Source organism: Ambystoma mexicanum, chromosome 6q (genome assembly GCF_040938575.1).
Source record: "Ambystoma mexicanum isolate Mex_15411 chromosome 6q, UKY_AmexF1_1, whole genome shotgun sequence".
Lineage (NCBI taxonomy): Eukaryota > Metazoa > Chordata > Amphibia > Caudata > Ambystomatidae > Ambystoma > Ambystoma mexicanum.
This window is the reverse complement of record NC_090937.1, coordinates 1,163,664,840-1,163,685,766: the sequence shown is the minus strand read 5'-3', so window position 1 is coordinate 1,163,685,766 and position 20,927 is coordinate 1,163,664,840. Positions and strand designations below refer to the sequence as shown.

General features: G+C 45.4%; 1 protein-coding gene across 3 annotated transcripts in view; it reads right to left on the bottom strand.

The window, feature by feature from the left end:
- Positions 1-20,323, bottom strand: part of RBM47 (RNA binding motif protein 47) — a 734,836-nt gene extending 714,513 nt beyond the window's left edge. For 2 of the 3 annotated variants that reach the window (XM_069631765.1, XM_069631766.1), the window contains exon 1: positions 19,825-20,323. The gene's annotated coding sequence lies outside the window, so the exon portion shown is untranslated. The remainder of the gene's footprint in view (positions 1-19,824) is intronic. The other variant, XM_069631764.1, reaches the window with a different exon arrangement.
- Positions 20,324-20,927: the final 604 nt, after the last annotated feature.

Genomic DNA, 20,927 nt, shown 5'->3' with positions numbered 1-20,927 from the left:
GTTGATGTATCCGAAGGGAGTCCAGGTCCAAGTGTACTGCTGCCCCCCGAAGGTAAAGGCCAGCTTGTATTGGTCCTCCCTACTGACAGGTATGGTCCAGTACCCATTGGTCAGGTCAATGGCAGTGTATACCTTTGACCCCTGGATCTGGGCCAACCCTTGGTCAATGTAGGGTAGAGGCCATCGGGAAGTGTGGACCCATTTGTTTATCTCCCTTAGGTCAGATTCTCCAGTGGCCGTTTGGTTTCAAAATCCCCAGCACCGGATTATTGAAGGTGCTGTGGACTGGAATAATTATCCCACAGGACTCAAGGTTTTTAATTATTTCTGTGAGGGACTCCATGGATGTGAGAGGCAAGGAGATATTGCTTCACAAACACTGGAGTCATGCCAGTGTCTGTGGGAATTGTTGTTGTATGGATTTTGGTGCGACCACAGTCATACGAGTCCACCACAAAGAGATCTTGAAAATCTAAGAAAACTTGTTTCAATTTTTGCTTTTGCTCCAGAGTCTCACAGGCATCAGCTAGGTTGACTCTCTCTTCAACCATCTGCTTGAAGCCCGGAAAGACTTCTGGTTTGGCTATCTCAGCGGCCTCCTATGGCTGGGTGGAGAAGTCGCTGGTTAAAATACTGACTTGGACTGATGGCTTCAGGTGGGTAAGGCAGTCCTAGTGGACTTCAAAGATCACCTCATCCCTCCTCAAGTCACAGGTCACCTGTTCCTTACTATAAGGGCAGGAGGAGTACACCAGGAAATTCCCCCCATGCCGGGTGAAGATCCTGTCTGGTTTTGTGTCATTGTCACTATCACTATCATGGCAGTCATTGGGGATTGGCCCTATCAGTTCATTACCTAAATCTATGGAAAAATGTCAGTCATCAACCGCCATTCCAATAATGGTGCCTGCGCCCAGAATGATACTCCTAAGGTCACCGTTATCCACCACTATTAGAATGGTGTTGTGTCCTGTATTGATTAGTGGTGTTGGGTTTAACCCCAAACCTTGCTGTTGGAGATGGGCATTGAGGTGGACATATGCGTCAGGATTTTGCAGTTTCTGTCCTCTTTTAATTTTTACTTCAAGTGGGAATTGTTGGGTCCATTCTGGGATAGTGACTTCCTCTCCAATCTGAACTTTAACGGCATATGCCAGCAGTTGAGCTGACCTAAATGCTTTCTCTGGATTATCAAAGTCCATGGGATTTCTCGCTAATAGGGACCAGGTTTTGAGGTTTATCAGGTCCACACAAATGGCAAAGCGATTGAGAATGTCACTGCCTAAATAAAATGCAGCAGGGACATCTCGCACGACCCAACAATTATGGACTATGCTCTTGTTGCCTATGCAAATTTTGAGCATACACCTGCTAGACAGGAGATATTTGGAATTGGGTATTTCCAGGTCCATTTCCCATTTGTCTATCAATTTAAATGTGGGAATGGCTGGATCCTTTGGTAGTTTTCGGAACATAGCTTCTCTGATGAAGCTCTTACCGTTGTTCACGCATACTCAGGCAAGAACAGAGTCCTTCCCCTCATTTAACTGAATAGGGATAAACAACTGTTCGCCAATCTTCTGAATGTCATCCAAGCTTTGGGGTGGTTTCTCATAATTTTGGACTATAGAAGTGGGTTTTCTGATTGTGAATTGGTATAGAATTTCAAAGTATTTCCTTCCAGTGTGGAATGCCACTTGAGACTGGAAGGAAGGTTGATTTTCCGAAATAGAGAGGACTTCCCATCACCAGTTTGTTGTCCTACTACAATTACTGTCACATCAGGGATTTTGTTGTTTTGAAAGTGGAATTCAATGTGATCCTGTTTTTGTTCAACCATGTGGCATGTGCCATTTAAAATAACATGGTTGACGCTATGTTTGAATTTTAATGGTCGGTTAGTCTGGGTCCAGAGGACCTTGTTTACACAATCTATTAGGGGAGACAATCTGCGCAGGATGTAATTCCCCAGAAAATATGGTTTGCCTTCTGGAGTCACAACTATGACCGGGTGTTTCACCTTGCATTGCCCAATTTTAATTTCTTAATCCGCAGTCCCCTCGACAAGAATTTCATTCCCATCGAAGTTCTGAAGTTGTCCAGGAAGAGGGGTGAGAGGGATTTCATATCTCTCCCCCTTCCTAAATTCAGATGATTCAAGGCTCTTTTTTTGACAGTAGGGTGGCTTGCTATCCAGTGTCCACCAGTGCCAAAAATGTACATTGCCCTTGTATTTGGACCGGGGCATAACAGCTTCCCTCATTCTCCTCAAGGGGGCAGAGATAATGTGCATTTTGGGCCAATTGGTGAGTTAATTTCTTGACTTTGATTCTGACACAGAGGTAGTTTGGACAGGATTCGGTGTGGGATCTTGGGGATCTGTAAGAAAAATGTGGCAGTTGGATATTGGGGGAGGTTTGGGCTCCCGTGGTTCTGATTCTGGGCCGCCCACCCCCCACTTTTGGAGGCAGTCACCAGAATTGGTTTGGGCAAGGTGATTTTCTGGCTTGTCATTCTGGGGTTTAATGATGGCCGGTCCTAACTCAGTCCCCACATTTACCCAGTCTTGGTTAGGATCTCTCGGGACCTATTTGTCTTTGGGAGGAGTTCCCCCATCCTTGAAGGAGAAGATCCTTTTCCCAGAGTCCTCTGAGGACCCTTCTCCTTCAAATTGGAAGACTCTAACCTCCTCCACAAAATAGTTCTTTTTAGGCCCTTAATTTCTCCTACCCGCCCTCTGTTCCTTAGGTTGCAGACCTTCGGGGGCAGGAGATTTTGGTTCCGGTTCCTGGGTTTCCAAGGGATTTTCACAAGTGGGGAAGGAATCTACCTCTAAGGCTTTACACCCCCTTTCCCCCTGTGCCTCCTCCCTAGGAACCGGTGGGTTATCAGGGTTCTCTCCCCGTCATTGCTCTGGAGTACCAGACCCTTGATTGGTGGAGTTGTGAGCCGGCATGCTCATCTGAGGGTTCTGCTGAGCCCTCAACATGTGACCCAGATCCTGTGACAAGTTCTGGACCTGGCGCTCCAGTTGGGACACCCGCTCTGGCTGGTACGGGGTTCTCTGGTCCATCCTAGGTGGATCACAGGAAGGGTAAATGTCCCTTCTCCCATAATATCCTTGGTTGGGATAGTTTTGGTAACCCTCCACCCTTGGCCTCCCCTCTCCCAGATTGGGCTGTCTGGGCTCAGGAAAGTGGGAAAAGAAAGGAGGGTTGTTTTGTGGGTTGAAGTTTGGCAGGTACCGGGGAAAGAAGCTCAACTTGGCATTTGGGGGTTTACTGCCCTCCTGGGGAAAATTAGGAGGGAAGTTTCCTGGGTTGGTTGCTACCTGGTTAGATCCCCCCCTTTGGCTGGGGAAGTCCACACATACCCCAGGATGGGTCTGTTGCCCTTGTAACGGGGACTGATATAATCAGGGGAATTAGGGGTTCCATTTGTGGGATTACCTCCCTGGCTACCTGTTTGGGATTGGCCCGAGATCCTTTTTGGTTCTTTGGTTAGAAGGTGGATTATGTAGAGGAATATTTTTAGGACCCCCCGATCTCCAGATCTAAAATGGGGGCAACCTTCACCTCCACCACCTTAGCAGCAGCAGGGGTGTTGGCTGGTTTTGAGTTTTTAGTTGTATTTTTATTCTCTACCGGTTTCTGCACTTCATAAATACGAGTCGCCTGTTCAATGACCCAGTCTAGTGATCTCTTCTCATGAAAGTCCCTCACCAGCTGGGTCATAATGTAATTAGGGAGTGCATGAAAAAAGGTATTAATGAACTCCCTACTGCCTGTGCGCACCCCATGTTTTAGTTCTTGCACAAATTCTTGTGGGACCTGGTCTTCCCCACACTGCAGATTGTAGGACGCCTTGCGGGCCTCTTGGGGGTTCCTATGTAAGGAAAACTGTTTTCAGAAGGCCGCCCTGTAGGTGGACCATCTTGAGTGATTTTGATCCTCCAGTCCCGCAAAGAAGCTGGAGTATCAGGGCAAAATGTCCACTTGACATATTGGATACAATTCTGGCTATCTTTCAGGTGGAAAGTATCCATCATTTGCTCGTATAACTCAAGGTGCTCCCAAACTGAATACTTGGCATTTTTGTGATGGGGAGTTATGACGCTCCTAATGGCCTTGATCTGTTTCAGGGGATCTTTTAGTAGAGCCCTCTTAATTTTGTTGACCTTTTTAGCCTTAGTCACCCATGTCCACTCATCCTCTGACTCAGAAGCACTGCTACCGGAGGTGGCTATCTGATCCTCTAGGCTCTCCCTGATTCTGTGAGCTTGAGAATGGCTGGCAGAATGTGGAGGCCTAGTTTCATGATGCATGTGGTGCTCAGAAGAGTCTTCTGACTCTCCCTTGCTCCCAGGATTGACTGAGTAACCCCCCCCCCTGACTGGCCTAGCTGGGAAGAGGTCTTTAAGATGCTCTTTATGGGCCTAGTTTCATGGAGTTCCCCATCGAATCTGACCAACTGATCCTTTGGTAGGTGGTATTTTTGGGGATCCAATTCCCTGTTTCTCCCCTCACTGCAGTCTTCCTGATCAGAGAGGCTAGCCCTAACATTTGGGAATCTGTAGAGAGACACCCGCCCATCTATTTCTGGGAGGAGCTGATCTGTCAGTCCCATGTTGCCAATTCTACTGAAGTCTACCATCCCTGTGGTCCTGGGTTCATATGAGCCAGTGAACATGAAGGTGGCAGAGTCCATGGTACTGGGGGGGTTAGAGTCCCTGATAACAGGGGTCCTGATGTTATGCTCAGGGGTTTCTCCGTCCCTTCCGACCTCTTCTCTTTCAGCCCCTATTCCCTGGTGACATGCCAACATCTGATTATTTTGCTCCTCTATTAAGGCCTTACTGGTCTCAATGATTTGCTCTTGCATGGCTATCTGTTTATGGAGCCTATCATTCTTTTCACAAAGAGCCTCATTGCCTCTCTGTGCTTCCTTCCTGGATTGGAAATACTGGGCCAATTTCTGCTGCAAGAGGCTCACCTCCTGAGTTTTGTCATAATTGGTTTGGGTGTTCTTTTCCAGAGCATCCTCCAGCCACCTGGTGTGCTCTAGTAGCTGCTCATATTCGGTTTTAACTTCACTAAGCTCCTGGAGGATCAGCTTTCTTTCCTCTAACTTAGTTTTTAATTGCCTGACTTCCTGGCCTAAGGTGTCCCTCTCCTGACCTAGAGTGCCCCTTTGTGCAGCCAGGTCATCCCTCTGTTTTTAAAATGCACTAGATTTCTGGCGCTCCTCTTGGGAGTGGGTGTCTTTAATAATTAACCTATTGTTTTCCCCTTTTAAATGGTCTATCTGGTCTTGTAGGACGACCAGTTGTTCTGCGCAGACTCTATTAAAAGTTAATTGTTGTGCAAGCTTTTGTTGACTATGTTGTAAAGAGCCAACCCTTTCCTGGCACTCCTTTTGCAATATCTGTACTTGGGTATCTTGCTCTGCCTTCTCTTGCTGTAAGGGAGCCAGATCTTCCTTTAGTTTTGTCAAGTACTGCCTAGCTTCTGTCTCTGATTCTTGGCTCTTCTGGAGCCTTTGCTCTGCAGAGTCTAGATTAGTTTGGATTGTCTGTAGTGTTTCCCCTTTCTTCTTTGCCAGAACTATGTTTTCTGCATGCTTTTTCTGTATTATTCCTATGTGGAGGTACAGGTGGGCTGCTATTTGACAATTTTACACTGCTCCTCTTTTATTTTTGGGGCCATGTACAGTTCACTAAGCGCTTGGTGTAATGGGCCCTTGTACTGCCATGTATCAAGGTCTATGGCAGTGACCTGTTCTTTTATTTCCTGCAGCCATACCTGTTCTTCTGTTCGGGCCACTCACCCCTGACAAACAGTTTGTGGTTTCTGGCTATATCCGCTTTTCAGTAGTAAACTAATATCAGTAAAACTAACCTAACAGGCCAATATAGAGGAGTCGCCGCCCAAACCAGCTTCCAAAGCCAAATTCACTCAAAATCAGGCTAGTTTGTAAAGGTACATATTTATTTATTTAATATTCAAATAACACATACATTTTAATATATATATTACTGCACTTTATATCATACCAATGATAATTGCAATCAAAACGTATGCACTACACACTTTATCTCACATGAGCAACCTAAGATGAGAATATCTCTGTGTATTATGTTTTGAAATTTGGCTGCTAGCACTATGCACTTTGAAGTGTGAACATAGGAATATCCGGATGTAGATTAGCACTACGCATCTTACATCATGGATATCGGAATTGCAAGTTGGTTGCTAACAAATTGCACTTTAAGCATTAAAAGCATTTTAAAGTACAAACATAGGAACATCATATTGAGATAAGCACTGTCCACTTTATATAATGACCATAAAAATATGAAGTTGCACTATGCACTTCATTAATGAAGTTGAAGGTACACTAATGGAAGACGGAGATGTGTAATGACACACAATTCCACGGCTTCATATATAAGAGTGGACGCAATATCAAAAGAGACACATCACTGCCAATGTATGTCTGAATAATACACACAATACATCATTTTTCCATCTAATTGTGTATGCACCAGTCACCTTCGTTATTGGTTTAAGATAACAATCAGTGGCAATCGGTATATCCTTAATTTCATAACAAGGGTTTTTCTACTCAAAGATGGCCGACATCAAGTGAAATAGATGGAACACAGAGAAACTAGTCCTTCTTTTATGCTTAGGCTTGCTCACTTGGAGATGGCCGACAGCAAACCACACATAGGAATTAGTCTCCTTTCTATGCCAAACACCACGCCACATGAGGTATTTTAAATGTATGGTAATATGGATCACCTGTTGTGATCAAGCGGTGAGGGAACCGCGAAACGCGTAAACTCTACTATGCAAGGGCCGCACTTTTTGGGAGAGCCACGATGTTAGTGGATTTTATGAGCCATGTGTTGCGTGCATATATTTAATAAAGGACTTTTTTTACATTGGTTTCCAGAAGCAACGTTCATTGAATGGGGGAGTGCTTTTCAAGAGACTGCGGAAGAAACAGTCATACGGACAATATATATATATATAGCAGCAATCACCAGGTGGTGACAATACAATTCAAAATAAATTAAAGCAATTGAATTCACTTATGATAATGCAGAAGGTAAAACACAGGAAAAAGAACAGTTTTGGTTTGTGAACAGATAGCATTTAGGTTAATATTTCCCCCTGCAAAATGTCAGTAATCAGCAGGTATTCAAGAATGAAAGACAATGTCTAGAATTTGGATGCAATCTTCCCATCCCAGACAAGAGAGAACACCGTTTCTGGAATTTGACACTTTTAAAATGGCAGGTGAAAATGGCTTTGTAAAATAATGCAAAAGTTGCAAAATGCTTAAATGGAGAATTTTTTTTAGGAAAGCAACACTAAACAGGTCCTAACAAACAGGAGCTACAATATAAACAACAGTACACACTTTAGATCAGTATGGGATTTGAGAAACACTTTGAATGGGAAAAAGACACGTGTAAACTTTGGAAAACTGCAAATTCGCGGTGAAATTTCACTATGCAATATTTGAAAGAAACAGGTCAAATACACTGTTCCGCAATGCGGTTTTTGGCTGTGGATGTAGCTAAGGGTCTTAGGTATCACTGAGAGTTGAAATTTCATTTCTATCTATAAAATTGAAGTTATGGAAGTTTTAGTGAGAGGCGTTTTTGCAAAATAAGCGCAAAATGAAAACAGAAATTCGGTTTTAAAAATGACAGATTGGTTTCATTACACTATATTAATGACTATGAAAAAGAGAATGCCACACATGAATCTTCCCAGTTACGTGGCCAGCGTAACCCTTCACGTGGTGGATACTCGATTCCTTTCTGGGATCTACTTTAGTTACTCAAAATCACTGTTGACTTATAGTATGGTAAAACAAATGAGGAAACGCAAGAATGGTTTTGACAATACTAGGATTCTGAATTTAAAGATGGGATGGGTTGAGATGGGGGTTAGTCAATGCAAATATACCATGGGTCACTGTTCTTCCTATTAATACTTACAGGGCCTCATTACGACTCAGGCGGTAAGGGGTTAACGGCAGCGTTAACAGCGCCGCCCCTTACCGCCTGATTACAAGGTCCCCTAGCGCCATGGTGCTTTTAACACCTGCTTTTAGCAGGTGTTAAAATCCATGGCGCTAAGGGACCATGGAGTTAATTACGCCACCGTAATTTACGGTGGCGTAATTAACGCCTTCCCCACTCCCATTATGCCCTATGGGGCAAAAATGGGAATGGGGAAGGGTAAATGGGGATTGGGGACTTACCGCCCCGCCTAGGTCGGAATGGGGCGGTAAGTCCGCCAACCACCATGGCGTAAACGTAGTTTACGCCATGGTGGTAAAGTCACGGCCCAGGCGGTAACTTACCGCCTGGGTCGTAATGAGGCCCACAGTCCCTTGTAATTAAAATGGACCATCAAAGTTCTGGTCATCGGATCGGGTCAGGTCTAGCGGCAGCAAGGCACTTCTTGAGGGATTGGATCAACAGCGCGGTTCTGGTCACTTTTGGACTGCACCTCAGACTGTATTTGGATGGGCCCTTCTGGTCATTGGACACAGCAGATTGCAGGATGCAAGTTTCAGTCGGCAAGCCTTAATGGTAGCAAGCCAGACTGAATCAGAATTATTCTTTTAAGTTTTGGGATGGTTGAATTTGGGCCTAGCTAAAATGAATTCAGCAATGCTAAGGCCTCGATTCTGCAAATAAATCTGGAGTCGGCTGCAAGGTGAAAAGTTCTGGACAAGATGAAGAAGTCAGGAACTAGACACTGCGCGGAAATCTGGATGTGTTCTGGAAGCAGTGTGTCCTATGTGGAGTGAAGTTCCTATATTTATACTATCAAATGACATCACCAAGTTTATGGTGTGGGCAGAATTTCAAAACACACCCCATGGCTGTGAGTGGCCACAGGCACTTGCCTTGTTTTGGTTGGCAGTCAGAACAAAGCTGTCATCTTTATGATGGGATTTAGGAACTCCCACATTGATTTTGACCAAAAGTTAACTTTTGCACAAATGTACATTTCTAAAATTATGTTCCCTAATAAAATCGGACATATACATTTCATATTTGATGGGCTATATTCACATTCATCCCCATCTCTGTGCGAGCTGTCTTTCTCATTCTATAGAATGTTCTCAATTTTAATCATAACAGTTTGTATTAATAATTTCTAATTCGGTACATCTCTGGGCGCTTATCAGTGGATCATGTACAGACAATCTTAGACTTGCAACATTAATAGTTCTGTTACAATGAGAGTTTTTTCATAACTTTGGTTTCTTAAATGATACAGGTTTCATCAATGTCTTCAAAGCAAAAGCCTAAATTTAGGTTAGCATCTACCAATTTTCAGACTTATCCTTCTTCCGGTTGCACAGTTAAAGAGTTTCACATTTAATCACAAATAAAGATTTTAACATCAAAAAGTTCCAGCTGTTTTTTTTCTCTCCTTTCAACAAACAACAGCTGTCAGATCCCTTTGATCAGGGTGGGGTGTAGAGGGAAGCAACCTGCCAATCCCCAGCAGAGGTCAATGCTCAGCCTGTCCTTTGTTCTTGGCTCAGCCAAAAGACGAATGTCTAACGAGGTCTCATAGTGCTCCTTGTTGTCAATATGCGGGAACCATTAAGGCTTCCTGTATCAAGGGAGTGTCAAACTAAGATGTCAAACTTTCCCAGGCTGGTCACTGCCCAATCAGAATTAAGCAGTTACTTAACTCAAATACTGGGTTGCTTTTAAAATTCACAATAGAGTATTTTCTTTAAAACATATATAAATAAGCATGGTTTATAAGGGATTTGGACATTTAAAAGAATTTAGCCCTTCACAAACATGCTTTAAATAAGCGCATTTTGCAATTTCTTCAGGAAAAAGAAACACTTTTAAACTAGGTTTGACAGCTAATTTTCTTATGCAGCTGTCAGTCAGTGAGGCCTGGATTCCTCTGACTGCACTGGAGAATCTATGATTTCAGCACACTTTTCTGTCAATAATTCACTGGGAAAAAGGACTGAATTTAGCACCAAAACAGCACTTTGAAGGTTGCCATTGATTGGGAAGCTGTATTTAAAAGCATTTACGGATTTTAGCCCACTTTTGTGGCCAGCTTCATGTGACAGGTAACAGCACCCCCTGACATTCTCCTACAGGGAGTTCTGTTTTGACATCAACTATGCCTGTGTGTGGCAAGGTGTGCAGCTCTTATGCGGTTTATGAACCATGCATAGTTTTGCAGATTTGGTGCACAGAGGTGTTAGTGCATCAATTTTTGGCAGTTTTCTTTCCCCATTGGCAAAGGGGTGCAATAGGGTGCATTGGCATGTGTTGAAATATCCCACAAAACCATTGTCCATTCAAGCAGCAAACCTTTATATTTTACAGACTCCTCTCACGAATGTCTTTCTTCAGTGGTACATATAAATGTTGCTCATGTTATGTCTTGGGTACAAATAACTCTGGTGATGTTAATAATATTGGTACAACACTGCTAATTAAATAGGTTTGTTTGCTAATCAAAAATATTTTTTTAATTAGCAAACTCTAAACACCCCTTGCTCCGGCCTAGTTTCCCAAACACCACCGATGACAGTCACTGAGCCACCCTCCCCATATCTCCTGTCAATAAACTGATATCCCCAAAAGGCACACACATCAGATTAATAGTTTGCGCTCGTTTATCACAACCTTTGGCCTGTGTCATCCAGGCCCTTGGCATCCAAAGCACAGCTCTGCTGCAGCTCACACTGCAGAGCTTGAAACACAGATACTTGCCGGCTCCCTCTGCGTACCATTTACCCACTTCTCAGCATTGTATAAAACAATATAATCCAAATAAAACAGAAACAAGGAGGACTATACGGTACCTGTGATTATTTTCACAGAAGAAAAATCCCCCCCAAAAAAACCATGAAATCATAGATCCAATACGCATGTCCGTGAGTCGTCCTCTCCTTCCCCAATCCCCCACCCCTAAGTGCATGTTACCAAAAACAAAAGGAAAGAGGAAAAGAAGCAGATGTGTTCCTACACATGTTGCATTGGTGATATTATCTATAGTCCTGAGCAGGTTCGTGTTACTGAGGTGACTGCCCAGAGCTTGTGCCCATGGGATGTTAGCACCGACAACATGGCACCAACTACGGTGCAGGTATGGACACATTCAAAACCATGTAACATGTCGAACATGATGCCAAATCCACTTTTCTCCCTTCAACACGAATGGTACAAGTTGATACACATATAAATACAGATATGCAATTTGTGACATGGTTGTGATGAGTACACATATCCTTTATGCAAGCATATTAAACCTGATCGACTGTGTGTTGCCTGCCTTACATTTTGCAAGACAATCCAACTCGAACATTTGATTCCAACAGTTCCCAAAATGTGTCTGCTTGATTCAAGCGAGACATTCAATTGCAACTATTCCGCTCCAAAACAGTGGGCCTAATTCACAGTACATTTTCCAATGGGGTTTTGCCATTGTAAAATGCGTCTGTGAATTAGGCCTATAGTTTCGACAGCATAGCTGACCAAACGTCCTCTGTCGGTACTACTACTGTTTTCCATTTAAGAACTATGCCAACAACATAATAGGCTATGTTTACGTTTCAGCAGGTCATCATGCCATTTGTCATTACCATCTCTAAACAACTTGGGGCGTAGGGACCGTTCAATCCCTGAGTCACTTACTTGTGAGATATGCCGGTGCACCGTCTCCCAAAATGGTCCAATTCAGGGGCAAGACCATAGTATATGCCCCAAAGTCTCCAGACCTCTGCGCCTTCTCCAGTACGTTGGAGAATGAACCAGTCCCATACTATATAATTTGGTGGGTGTATAATAAGCCAGTTGAATGATCTTAAACTGAATTTCCCTAGGTTTTAGGTTGAAAGATACCGCTGGGATTCCAGCGAAATATTCGTAGATGTCCCTTGTGTCAAATGTAAGCCCAAGGTCATTATACCACCTACTGCCGAATGTATTGTTTCAACCAGCATTGTTCGGAATGCACATACAATAAAATGCGCGTAGGCGCGGGAACATCATCACATCATGTTCTAATTCCTTCCTACAGGCGAATGGTTCAGCATTCCGGTATTCTGTGGAGGTTTGTGCAGTGATCACAGAGTGTAGAGTCCTAAACCAGAGCCAATCTGTTCCAAGGTCTTCCAAGTCTTCGTATAGGTCCATTACCCTGATGTGTTGCCATGCGGAGTCTTGATTGGGGTGAAGTTTGGGTTCCAGCCCATATGACAGTATTGTTCTTATATTAATCGACACTGGGGCTATACTTGTGTCAATTCGCAACATGGATCTCATTTTGTGCCATTGCCCAATCATCAAGCACAATATAGGGTGTACTTTAATGTGTTCGGGAAGTTTTTTCATTGGTATGGCCAGGATCTCTAGCAGTGAGTGTGGGTGTTATAAGATAAATTCCACCTTCCACCAGCTCGATTCGTCCTCCGAATTCATCCATCTTTTGACCCAACAGATATGCGCCGCTAGATAGTGGGCTCTCCAGGACAAGAGCACTAGTCCGCCATCGGCTTTGGAGGCATGCTTTGTTCCCCCTGCCATTTTAAATTAGAGCTGTGAACGTCTAAAATGTCTGAACATCTTAGGCGTAGGGATATCCGTTTTCAGAGGAAGGACCTACGACTTGTCCCAATTAAACGTGTACCTTGCTATGGGACCGTACTCCTGCAGTAGATGTTGTATATGTGGTAGAGACACTGTGTATTGACTCATGTATAATAAAAGGTCTGCGTAAAGGGTGATCCGGTGCTCCTCCATTCCCCTTGCTACATCCGACCACCTGGATAGTTTCAAAGTTGAATGGCTAATGGCTCTATTGCAAGGGCATACAAAAGAGGTGATAGTGGGCACCACCGATGGGTACCAGTATGTAGGGAGAAAGGGTGGAGGTGCAGTCCTTCATCTTTCATCACAACAAATTATTTAAGATTTGTTATACAGCAACTTAACCAACCCTGAGAACGGACCAGTGAACATGAATCCATCTAGGACTACGAATAAATAATCCCATTTGACTTAATCAAAAGCCTTTTTGGCATCTAAGGATAGGATCTTGTCTCCCGCGTTCGCCTCACTTACCATGATATGTAATAATTGTATTCAATTATCTATCGAGTGCCTTTTTTGAATAAATTCCATCTGATCCCTATGGATCAGCGACCGAAGCACACCTTCGACTCGACGTGCAAACAAGCAAGGATTTTCGCATCAGAATTTATCAATGAAATGGGACAGTAAGAACTGCATTTCTCACAATCACTGCCTTTTTTGTGGAAGACCACAATGTTAGCTGTGAGCGTAGTCTCTGAGAGATGACCACACTCAATTGCTTCCAAGAACACTAATTCTAGCACAGAGGCTAGCGACTCAGCCAGGGATTTCTATAAATCAATGGGCAGGCCATTCAGACAGGATGCCTTACCTGGAGTAAGGGCACAGATTGCATCCCCTTGAGCAGGATACCCAGTTTGTTAGTTGAGCTTCTTGTCTGCCCCTTAGTGCCAACACCATCATACGTAACAGTCTATCATTATCTGCGCAGAATGCCTGGGACCAGGAATTTTGGGCACGAATTGATGACAATTCTTTAAATTCTGCACAAAGTTTGTGCAATTGTGTATATGTATTACGATTGTGTGCACCTCTATACAGCTTTTTAGTGTTGAGAATGTCAGCTCTCAATTGTTTCTCACACGCCAACCACTTCAACTTATACGACCATCTCGAGATGCATTGACTATGCAAGTATGACAAATGCATCCCAGTATCTATGAGCCGTGTATTACGCTAAAAAATTTAGCTACCAAAAACTTTGTGTCCTTCCTGATATGTGTCACGAAATCTGGGTATTTCAAGGCCACCAGGTTTAATCTCCACACAGAGACTAGTTTTGATGTGTTGTTGATGGTCACGAGTAGTACCACTGGTGCGTGGTCTGAGAGAATTGTGGGGAGTATGGTACATTTGCCTACCATATATATAGCATTTCAGGGGAGAAGCCAATAATCTAGTCTGGAGTAGCTATGATGTCCATTAGAATAGAAGGTATAATCCTCCCCCTCCCCCAAGTTTTTCTGGTGCCGAACATCAACCATGCAAAGATTGTGCAGAAGAGAACTGATAGTGACATGTTTCCTGGGGATAGTGTGGGGAGCTGTCACTATTCCCTGCCTATCTAGCTGTGGTTCCAAAGTCATTTTGATCTCCACCCACAATTGTCATAGTATCCATATATTATGCACATGTTGCGTAGGTATTTGTAAAAAGAAAACACTGGGTATCCCGGAGGGCCCCATTATTCATCACAAACCGACCCTCTTTGTCTGTTTTTGTAGTGATCGCTGTTAGGGGAACTCGCTTGTGAATTAGGATGGCAACCCCCTTTTCCTCTGGCATGCGGAGTGACCCAACACATATGCGCCGCCCTCGAACCCACCCTCAACAGAGATTCATAGATTCGGCAGCATTCAAATGTGTCTCTTGCACAAAAATAATATCCCCCCCCCGAGATCCCTCATGTAATTAAGTATCTGTCATTGTTTGCTATGATGGCCCAGTCCCAGGACGTGAAGTGTGATGTATGTGAGCAAGGCCATGATCCACTGCATAGAAAGTCCATCAGTTGTGCGCCGTTATGCCGCCTAGTACAGGAGCAGCCATATCAGCACCAAAATAGAAAACATGCAATGGAAACTTTCCCCAAATGAAAAGCAATGGCATTGAGAAACTGAATTACAATAAAAAGCTGAAGCAGCCCATGCGTAGGGTGGTGCCCGAAGGCTTATCCCATGGCCTTGCATTCTACCCTGCTGCCCCCGAGCAGGGGACACTAGACAAAATATCTATATAACAGGTACGGAGCCCTGTGGGCTCTTTTGATGATATAGCTGCGTGGGTTTTCCATTTTGAGCTTATATTGAAGGAATCCATGTATGAAACCCTCCAAGTCTGTATCCCAGCATTCTCGTTTGTCCAATATCAGGCGCAGCGGCTCACACCATGTCCATAACTAAGTTAATTATCTTTTTGCCACTGCATTCATTCCCCAGTGCACTCTCACTTCTTCTGGAGAATGCCCCGTGGAGACTCCAAGCTCTCGAGTGGTCAGGATGTTGACGGCTATCTGCACGGTCTTAGGTCTCCAATACGCAAAATGGCGGATCACAGCCGTACCAGCCAAGTGAGTCACGTCTCCTCAGCGGCCCATCCACCGCATCCACTCGACAAAGGCATGTGTTCGCGCTGACAGTAATCACCTGTTCAGCCACTGACCCAGTTCCTGGAGCCTACCCTTTGGGTACAGGTCGTACTGCTGCAGAGTCTGCGGATGCGGGAGAATTTGTAGTGTCGAAGGCCGTCATCTTCGAGACCTGAAACATATCTGGCAATTAAGGTCCGAGCACTTTGCGGTTTGGACAATCTCTGCTACATTTCTTCCTCTGTTATTTTGCTTGGTCATCATCTCGCTTAGGCCATTCGGGGTGTTGTAATCACGTGTGATCTAGCTCGTTCGAACAGCAGCTCAGTCACCCTGCGGCCACCTTGTACGGGCTCTCGAGCACGCCCCCAGCCCCAGAAGGGTCATACTTTGAACAGGGAGTAGCATTAATTCTCAGCAAGGGAGATGATCCTGAGAGTATTGGTGCGTCCCACCTGGGGTGCGGTACGTTGAATGTGACTGTAATAGCAAATGTTCAGTAAGGATGCAATGCTTCAGTAGAACTCTACTTGAACTACCCAGCAAGAGTGCAATACTTTCAATGTGAAAGTACCAGCATTTTCCAGCAAGTGGACAATACTTTCAATGGGAGAGTATCAGCACTTCTCTGCAGGAGTGCCATAGTTTGAATGCGAGAGTAGCAGCACTTGTCAGCAAGGATGCAATACTTTCAATGTAGCAGAAGCACTTCTCAGCATGGGCGACATGCTTTGACTGGCAGAGTAGCAGTACTTTAAACCAACGGTACCAATCTTTCAATGGTGGAGTGGAGCACGTTTCACCGTGGGTCCCACATGTTTAGCACAAGAGCAGAAGCACTTTTCAGCAATGGCTCCGCACTTTCAATGGAAGAGTACTGCCACTTCTCAGCAGGTGTCACATACGGCCAATGGAAAATGACAGGCTTATCGCATTAGGGAGAATGTACTCTAGAATCGCCAGTACCGGCAAATACATGTGGCCAGGCTGTCTTTAAGGCTGAGTATAAAGGCTCAGTCGTATTATTCTAACGCCAATGTCGGCGCTGCTGGCCGCTACTAAAGATGAATGTTAAACATAGAAACTCCCACCAGCCACACATTCCACTTGTCTTATTTTCCGGTAAGTCATGGGCGGTTTTCAGCCTTCGCCAGGCACTGCTTAACACCAGCGCTGACCTCAAGCCTTCGAGACTTGGCACCTGCGCACACACGCATCAATGTAGCGGCTTATGCTCTTTCAGTCCCTAAGACGAGAGATAGCCTGCATTCTCCACATGCGCAGGGCAGATAACATTTGTAGGAGAACCTGGGTATCAGTGGCACAACACCATGGAGCTGATCGGGCTCCAGATGCCCCCCCTCACCTCCGACCCCACCCCCAAATCAAATTTTGGGCTATGTTGACTCGACCTAGCTGACCTACAGAGTCATGGCCTGACAGAACAAGGCACTGGGCCTCATTACGACCCTGGCGGAAATCGTGGCGCCAAATGCACCATGGAGCACGGCGGAAAGCTGCCGATAGCGCCATGGGGGTTGGCGGATTTACCGCCCCATTCCGAGGTTGGCGGGGCGGTAAATCCCCATTCCCCATTTTACCCTTCCCCATTCCCATTTTTGCCCCATAGGGTATAATGGGAGTGGGGAAGGCGTTAATTACGCCACCGTAAAATACGGTGGCGTAATTAACAACAAGGTCCCGTAGCGCCATGGATTTCTCCGCCCGGAAAAACCAGGCGGAAAACGCTCCATGGCGCTACGGGAACTCGTAGTGGGGCGGACGGGTCCGCCGCGAATACCGCTGGCGTAAACCCACTCCGCCAGGGTCGTAATGAGGCCCACAGACATTAAACGGTGTCTGGGCTTTGCTGTTAACAAAGACCCTGGCCTCATTACGACCCAGGCGTTAACCATGGCGCTATTAGCGCCATGGCTGACGCAGGTATTTTTCCGATTGCGCCATGGTGGATGGCGGAATTACCGCCCCATTCCAAGGTTGGCGGGGCAGTAATTCCCCATTCACCATTGGCCCTTCCCCATTCCCATTTTTGCCCCCATAGGGCTAAACGGGAATGGGGAAGGTGGTAATTACGGTACCGCAAATTGTGGTACCGTAATTACCTCGAAAGTCCCTTTGCGGGTTCCTTCCTTAACGGCTGGTAGAACCAGCCGTTAAGGTGGGGACCCACAAAGGGACCTCGTAATTAGGCGGTAAGGGGTTAACAGCGCCCCGCCTGGGTCGTAATGAGGCCCCCTGGACTAACATAAAGCATTTCACTGTTAGCATCTGCATTCATATACATATATTTTAAGGCAATTGAAATTGTGATGTGAGGTTAGCACCTGCACGTCAGGGGAGTGATTGGAGGGCTCATCCTCACAGCAGTCCTTAAGTGGCTGCTTTCAGAGGCGTAGGGCACAGGTGGCTGCTTTCACCTTGATGCTTCTCCAGAATAGTCTCACTGGAATGTGTAAAGTTAGATTCCCCCACACAAGTACGTTTACCCCTCGCCCACAATCTCTGAAGTTAGCGCCTACCCCAACATTTGAAGGGGTAGCCCCTCCCCCCAGCCTGAAATATTACCTGAGAGGCACACCTGGAAGAGGCCGATGAGGTGAGCACTTGCTATTGGCAGAAGTGTGAGGAGGGAAGCCTTTCCTGAAACTGGCAGCATTACAGTTTCGCTTTGCTTGTGCAGAATCAGAAAGATGTACTAGCACACACGCAGTGAAACGTTAAAGCTGCTACTTTCAAGACTTCCATAGCCCATCTGCCTCAGCAAAACGGAATGCTCACATCAGCGCCATTATGTGCACTTAGACATCTGAGAATAGGTCGGCCTATGTTTGCACTCTTTTTCTTTGGCATGTGTGTTATGTGGCTAGAATAGACTTTTGGTAAAGACTAGTCACTTATAACTGGCATAACCTTCATTCAATATTTGTTTACATTTTTTTTTAATGGGCATCTACAATAAAGTAGGTGTGGCATCTGTTACATGGCTACACTGGCATTCTGATGCAACCAGTCCAGTCAATTATCACTGTGACATGACCTTATATGTACAATTTACTTCCTTTTTGCAATAATAATATTTTTCTAAAGTTGCTGTCCATGGCATATAAAAATGATCAAAGCAAATACATATGTATATTGTCTTTAAATCCAATAACATTTTCATTGTTACTGGCATATTACACTATAAAATGGACCGTTAGTCCCCACAAAAGACTACTGTTGGTTGTAGAACAGAGGGGGTGGAGCCTTCAAGTTAGCCCAGCCCAGTTTATTTTAAGTGGCCCTTCCCATCTACCAGTTAGCACCCACACCCCCAAAATGTAGGTTTAATTGCTCCCCTGCTGGGCATGCATTAGACCAACATGCCTGTGCTTCCTGGCTAGGTTTGCGCTAAATATAACCCAAAGGCAAAGGATCACCAGCGTGAAAGAGGATTTGACCTGTGCACTGCAGGAGCTTGGTGCCCCATGAACTCTTTGGCACAAGCTTTCATCCACGTCTCTGAGAATGCTTCCATAATCCTAGATGCTTTCACGTCCTTATTGTCAAAGGAGGCAAAGTTCTCAAGTCTGCAGTGGCCATGCCTGGGAAATCCACCAAGCCCTGTGTTGCTTGGAATTCTGAAACTTGTACTTTTCCTAAATTTCAAATGGGAAAGAAAATCTACAAGTTTCAGAATCCAAAGGGGGAGAAACAGAATTGTAGCTGGTGTCTTCTTTTAGCTTAGTATTATACCATGACTTCTACATTTCTAGCAATTGCCCCACAACCAACATATGTCAGGGGCGGGGGGGGGGGGGGGGCATCTGCACAAAGCTGTGCTCATTTTTTCCCGTTAAATGCATTTGTTGAACAGTGTGGTGTTGGATGCAGGTGTCCCCAATAACCATAATTGTTGAAAAGTGTTAGAATCCTAGATCCATCACTTAATCTAGACTGATTACGTGATTTCATGACAAGGTGAAACAATTATTTGAGGCCCCCGGCTTTCATTTATTTTGTTTTGTAATATGCTGCCAAGCAGCGGGGACTACATGGCAAGGTAGGTCTAATTCCAGCAGAGACGAGAGCCTTCCAGGGCGGAAGTCCTGATGCCCCAGAATGCGTGTCTCCTCTGTGACTATAGAGCACTGTGGCCACAACCAACATGAGTGGGTCTGAGGAACGAAGGGGGCATACGTGGTGATAACATTTAATCTTTTCAGATTCTTATAACAGATCCGGTACCTTGAACGAAATCATGCATTCTGGGAGTTGTGGTTTTGGTTAACTTTAATTGATCACATGTGACTTAAGCACCTGATACCAGGTGTTTGGTTTTTTAACAGGGGAGCCCAGATCTGGAAAGTGGTGACATGCAGCATGTCAACGGGCCCGTCATCAGGAAAGTTTCAGTTCAGGAAGCTAAAGGTTCTCCAGACCATGAAGAAAAACAACAGAAATGGGAAATGAACGCTAGCATCAGGTCCCAAACCTGGATTTAAATGAATAAATAAATCCACAGACAACTACAGCATGAGGCGGATAAAGAAAAGTGACCTACCTGTTTTGGGTCAAAGGTCAAACGTTTTTCTCCCCAATCATCGAATTCAATTCACCTGCAGAGACAGGGGTCACACAATTACTGCATCTTCTTAAGGGCTCCCCCTGACAACAACATAAGGCCTGTGTTTTAAGGAGCAATTTTGTCACTTTTGGCAAAGCAGTCTTTCCGCTTCTCGACTTCAGAGGGAACTGAACAGCACAGGGAAACGAATTTTGCATTAAGCCCCGCAGCCCGGGTTAAGCTGAAATCCTTGATTCTCGCCGACCTAAGCTGCACATTCCGAAGTGCTAAATACCGGGGGCTCAGAAAGGCTCTGTTTCTGCTAGAAACTTCCAGACGAGAGCCAACACAGAGACGGGCCTCTCTCCCAGATGTGGCTGCGTGAGCTGGGTGCAGGACTCGGTTCCCTGCACAGGTGAAGCGGTGCCTGGCAGTGCAACCTGCTCCTCTGCCCAGTCCTCTCTCTCCCTCTTCACCCTCACAGAAGCGACGCAGCCTCGAGTGGCTCGCGCGCGTCGGTGCACCACCCTCCCCTCCCTGCCCGCCCGCCTGCCCGAAAACTCACCAAACCAGAATTGCACTCCCCGCACCAGCGGCTGCCCGAGTTCCGCGTTGAAATTTCATCCTGCTGCTCGCTGAGCCCTGGCTGGCGGGGCGCCAGGGCGGCATTCCTGTTGTTTTAGGGCCGAAAACACACTTATGAGGAAACTGTTTTGAGGACCGGTTTCAGAGAAAGAATATTTCCCTAAAACAGGTTATTGCAGTGTTCTGAATTGCCGAGAGGGCTTTCGAACAGTCCCCTCAAAAAGAAGGGTGTTTCATATTTATGTGCGCCTTCCTCAGCCCCCGCTTCCACTCTTGTTTTAGCCAGTACCTATGCTTAAAGGCACCTGTTAAAACACCACAATCAGTGCGGCCAGCCCAGAGACCCGAGGCGCGAGGAGGGGAACACGGGGCGTCTGCGGTGATCACAGGCTGCCCGCGTTCATGTTGCACGTCACATGTACGCACATTTCAGGTTTATTCTATAGCGCCCCACGCTGGATGACCCGGGCATGGGCTTTAAGTGCGCCAGGGCCAGCTCCAGAAACGTTGATCGA